Consider the following 5,833-nt stretch of genomic DNA (forward strand, 5'->3'; position numbering starts at 1 on the left):
GATACCAAATATGCAGAGAAAAGATTTAATTTGACCTACTTTTTACGTGCAAGTAGATACCCTATTTTGAAGAATTGTTTTGGTATTCACATTGAGTACACACAATGGTATGTTTGGCTTCATTAAACTTTGGGCAGCTACGTTGTTGTGCTTGTTCTTTGGCAAATACTTAACGCTTAGGTATTGTTCTTCGATCGTATGTTTTTTGTTTGGCAAGAAAGCGCTTATTTTCCTTGTATTTTGATGGATTTTATCATGTTTCTAGCATGGCTGCCTCAAGTGGTGTAAGGAAGAGGCGATACAACAGATTTCCTGTTGGGAAATATATGGTCTTGCAGAAGGAGAAATGGGACAATGTTTTAAAAGAAACAAAAGCTATTCAGGAAACAGATGTGCAATTAGCTCAGAAAGAAGGAACTTTGTTCAAAACGTGAGAGAATGAGACGAATAGATGCAAAATTTAGTGTATTTTTTTAAAAAATTGAGTTATATAAATATTAATTTGATTGTGCTTTGAATGTAGACCTGAGCAGCATGTTTCACGGACTGGTACTCTACTACACAGCCAGAAACGCCACAGACTTGTTGCAAGTTGTCAGTTTTACCGGCTTGTTTCAAGTTATCAACCGGTTGCAAAAAGCTGGTTAATTTCAACAAGTTGCGACAAGCCTGTGAAAATCAGTCTTGTTGCAACTTGTCATAATTAGCAGTCTTGATGCAACTTGTCAATCCCAAGCTTGACAAGTCTGATTGAACAACTTGCAGCAAGTCTGTTGTAACTTCTAACAGGTTTGTTGACAACTTGCATCAGGTCTGATGAGAACAACTTGCATCAAGTCTGTTGACGACTTGCAGCAAGTCTGTTGACAACTTGTAACAGCCTGTCTGAACAAGCTGATGCAAGCCATGCGAACACATCAGATATCAGTTTGATACAACAAGTTGCAACAGGCCTGCAGCAGACTTGTTGCAACTTGGGTGTTTTTGGCTGTGTATATTATATTGGCTTTTGTATTTTTTTTCCTGCTGCACACATTCTAAATAAAATTCATAATTGCCTTCAGATTGAAAACCTTGATAAATATATTGAGGAAGGGGGTGATGTTATCAGTGAAGTGAATAGAGCAGGTAGAGCAGGTCATGGTAGTTCAGAGCCACCTAGGAAGAAAGATTTATTTCAGAGAGATCAACCTCAATAAGAATGAGAAACCCACTCAGTTTGGTGCAAATAGTACAGTTAGTCTAGCTACTTCAAGAAGGAGGAGTTCAGAGACATTTGAGGCAGCATGTCAGATTCATGGGGCTACTAATCACTCAAATTTACCAGGCCAAGTTGGTCTGTGTGACACAGCAATAACAAAATGTTCTGAAAAATTTTAGTTAATGTTTTTTCAACAAATGTTAAAACAGTTAAAAGAGTAATTCCTAAGATATTACAGAAAGGTATAAATGATTATGAAAAGTCAAATGATAACATGACAAGAAGTATCGCTGTGTATTATAGTGGCGGTATAATGGGTAAAAGGAAGTATCGTAATGTTTATAGGGCAAGTAGCTACAAAAAGAGTAATGAAGCAAAGTCTCTTCGTATAAAAATCAATAACTGCCCTATTCCGAGACTGTTGCCTTACCATAAGCTTGCACATTATATTAAATCAATAGATATTGGTAAACTTTATTCCATTAGGGAAACACTTTGTGATGGTCTAGATGAAATTGACAAAGTTGATGGGGTGTATAGAAATATTCAGGAGATAGTTCTTATTCTTGCTAGATACTACTTAGTGTGTCGAAAGAGGTATGAGCTTGTATGGTTTAAGAAACAAACTTACACTTTCAATATTTCACTTGGAGGCGATGGGGCACCATTTGGAAAAGATGACACTTCGTGTTGCTGGTTAGTTAGTTTTCTTAATTTAGGCAGGAAAGTGCTAAGCAGCAATGAGAATTATCTATTGTTTGGAGCCAATTGTAAAGAGGATTGTGTGCCAGTGCGTCGGTTTCTACAAAAGTGCTTGAGTGATATTAGTGTTTTGAAGAAAAGTACCTTTCAGGTTGAGTGTGTGGTGAGATGGTTAATGTAAGATTTCATGTCTCAGAAATGCCTAACGACATGAAGATGTTGGCATTCTTTGGTGGAGAACTATCAAACGCAGCCACTTTCTTTTCTACCTTTGCAAATGTAAGCACCCATAATATGAGTTCTCTTGCAGGTTCTTTCAGTTTTTCTGGGAAGGAAATGTGGAAGCCCTGGAAATATGAAGACAGGGTCTCTGCTGCAAACAAGGTTGAAGATTTTAAGAAAACTATGGCCAAAAAACCATTGGCACAGCCACAGTAAGATCTAAGGTAACATCCTTCATTGCCCAGTTGAAAAGCCGCCAGGAATTTCAACCCATTGTTGGAAGGTTGATTGATCGGGCTCATGTAGACCCGCTTCACCTAAAAAACAATGCTTGTGCACTTACCCATAGGTTGTTGCTTTATGAAGTAATTGCAATGACAAAGCTTGGACAGAAGGTGAATTCTTTTGCTCAGGTTCCTTCAAACTCTCCATTTAAAATGTACATCCTTTCCATGCGTGAATGCAATTTATCAAGGTTAGCGAATAAGATCATCAAGTGGTTTGATGAAACTGGTGCTAATGGCAAAAGTTTTGAATATCGCTTCACTGGCAAGCAGTCAAGACTTTTTCTCCTGCATTTCATGAAATTAATTTCATATATTGAACCTATTTCTGAGCCTGGTAGGCAGAAAACTATTCTGCATATTCTTGCATACATTTGCCTTCTTCTTAGAGATTGTGTTTCGATATTCAGTCGAATAAATATTTCAAATGATGAGATAAAGAAGCTTACCAATCTCTGTCGAGACTATTTCCGGGCAAATGCTCTGTTCTTTCAAGTAAATCCCACTGTTTGGACAATAGGCAATATTGTTCCTGCCCATACCCAGTACATGAAGGACAAATATGACCTTGGCCTCGGTATTAACTCAATGGAAGGAAGAGAGGCAAAACATGTCTTCATTGCAAAATACAGCAGGAATACCAATTTTGTTTCCAGATGGGAACAAATTTTCCGACATGAGTTTGTATCCTTAATCTGGCTCAGGGAGAGAGGTTTTAACCTTCCTAATGAGAGATCTGATCATTCTTGTGCCAAGTCATATATCCCCAAACAAGTAAGCTCTGGAGATTTGGCATACTGTTATTGTGGGTTGCAGAAGGTGTGCATGTCAGATGTTAAGTGTAGATTCTGTGCAGATAAGCTTAGGAGGTTGATTGTATCAAGTGTTTCCTCAGGGAAAAATCTTGTGTTTAAGTAGGTTTGATTAGCTTGGCCAACTTGGGTTACTCAACTGCCAGTGTTCTTGTGAATTATGTTCCAGCGGGTGAAAACCTTAAACTGCTGGAGAACAGAACAGCAGCAGGGTAGCCAGGGCATGCGGCCAAACCCTTTGTGAACTTTTTGCTAATGTATTAATCTTTTTTATGAATTTGACTTGAAAAATAAATTTTTTATCAAATTATTCTGGCAAATGACTTCATTTGTTGTGATATGGGAATGATGGGAGGTGCACATATGAACACTAAGCTATCAGGGCCGTCATAAAGACATGTCGACAGGGGGTGTTTGTCCAAAAATTACCGACAAAATTCTGAAAATCTACTAATTAACCCATTAAACGGCATTGTGCCCTGATGCACCCTACCTTTAGTATTTGCTCTGTCTAACACCAGACAATTTTACTCGTCATGTGAAAAGTGCTGGCACTTAATTTGCATTTATGGAGCACGGCATTACATGATACAGTAATAAAGTGTGAATAAGTAACTACCAACAGACTGCAGATACACTATTTAATTTACCTACATACAAATGCACACCAACAGTAATGAAATATTATTTTTTCTTTTCATTTGTAAACATTAAAATGGATTTTTTGTACAAAAGCTATCATAATAGTACATGATTTCAACAGCAGTTCAATCAACATATAAACAATGTTCAAAATGAGTAATACAAATCAAATTATATATAAACAGAAAGTATATAAATTTTACGATATGAAACTCAAATTTCAACATTAAAACCCCCATCCTATGAAAGGTCACATTCATCTCCAGAAATTAATTCAGCGATACACTGCTGACACATGTAATATACCGCACAATATTTTTAGCTTGAAATCAGCCAAAAAATAAAAACATTGAACATGGGCATATTTTGTAGTTCTTATATAAAAAGAGTATTAATGAATTAGCTATGTTGGGGGAATCCATGTACATTCAATTCTCCATAATTAAAGGAAATTGTCAATTGTCCCTTCTTAAAATTATACATGAAAGCAAAATCTTTCCTATCACTTACTATTAGCTCAACTTTGTGTCCTCTTCTTCTACCTGCTAAAGTTCTCTTAAAATAGTTCTTGACCACTTTATCTTCATATCCTGACAGCAAGGTAAATAATTTAGTTGCGGAATGACTGGTGGTGAATGAAATAACCTCTATATATATATATATATATATATATATATATATATATATATATATATATATAATTTTCTTTTGACGGCGCTGAGTTAGGAAATGATTTCGTTCACCGCAGACAAAATCTAATTGAACCATATGGTTTTCTCCACACTGTAAACAAACTTTTAACTCCGTGGGCGAAATGATGATGGGTTGTATACCAATTTTGTAAGGGGAAGGAAAATGCCATTATACCCAAACACTCCATAAAATGATGATTTTCATGGTTTGCATTGCCTACATGCAATACATCTAGAATATTTAGCAAATTACGAGCGAATGAAGAGTTTGAAAATTTAAAGATTTCAGCAATGTTACGTGTGCAGAAACATGGTGGGTCATGGTGGACATTTTTCCGCAGTAAAAAAAGTTTTCCTATACAGAGGCTTTTGAAACATCGTTCTTCTATGCGTTTTTACTAAACCAATTAGTATACGATGTCCATTTTGTCAACATATGGCAAAGCAAATTTTTCACACCTCTCTAGTGGCCGTTTACAAATTACGTGGCGCATTTTTGGCCATTTTTGACACCCCCTTCTTTACACATACTATCAGTTTGTGAAGGCAACGATTGTTTTGGCTTTTTTCCTTGTTGTCTGGTTTATGTTGTCCCTTCTACAGCGTTCCCTATCAACTATTCTCTCTTTTTATCAACCTGTCGTCCTTCCTTTTTGCTCTCACCCCACGACCATCTTCTCACCCCTTCCCCCAGTCATTGGCGTCAATCTGACGTTAATTGAGGGGACCATATTCATATCTGCTGTGCCTGGTTAATTTCTTTTGAACACAACTCACTTTCAATAAAAATCATCCTGGCGTAACAGAATATATGAATATAGGTCCTCCCTAATTAACATTAGATTGACAGCGATGCCCAGTCCCTCTGTTCAGTCCCTTTTAGCGGGATTCGAAACATCGATTTACCACTTAGAAGACAGTCGTCTTCGCCTCTAGACCACAAGTTCTTGTACTGGATAGCCATGGTTATTTAGTTTACTTTACCCTTTTACGAAGTTCATAATAAAAAATGGTTTTGGCAGGATTCGAAACATCGATTTACCACTTAAAAGACAGCCTGCTGAAGACATGCTGAACGGCCATGGATATTTAATTTACTTTATTCTTTTCACAAAGTTCATAATGAAAAATGTCATGGCAGGATTCGAACCATGGATATAATACTTGGGAGACGATTGTCTTCGCCACTAGGATGCAAAATTTTCTGATGAATGCTTATGGTTATTTAATTTACTTTATCCTTTTCACGAAGTTCATTATGAAAAACGGTTATGCTAG

General features: G+C 36.8%; 1 pseudogene; it reads left to right on the top strand.

The window, feature by feature from the left end:
• The first annotated feature begins 266 nt into the window (after nt 1-266).
• LOC114541423 lies at nt 267-3,327 on the top strand (annotated as a pseudogene).
• The last annotated feature ends 2,506 nt before the right edge of the window (nt 3,328-5,833 follow it).

This window comes from Dendronephthya gigantea, unplaced genomic scaffold (genome assembly GCF_004324835.1).
Source record: "Dendronephthya gigantea isolate DGI-Jeju-01 unplaced genomic scaffold, DenGig_1.0 000290F, whole genome shotgun sequence".
Lineage (NCBI taxonomy): Eukaryota > Metazoa > Cnidaria > Anthozoa > Malacalcyonacea > Nephtheidae > Dendronephthya > Dendronephthya gigantea.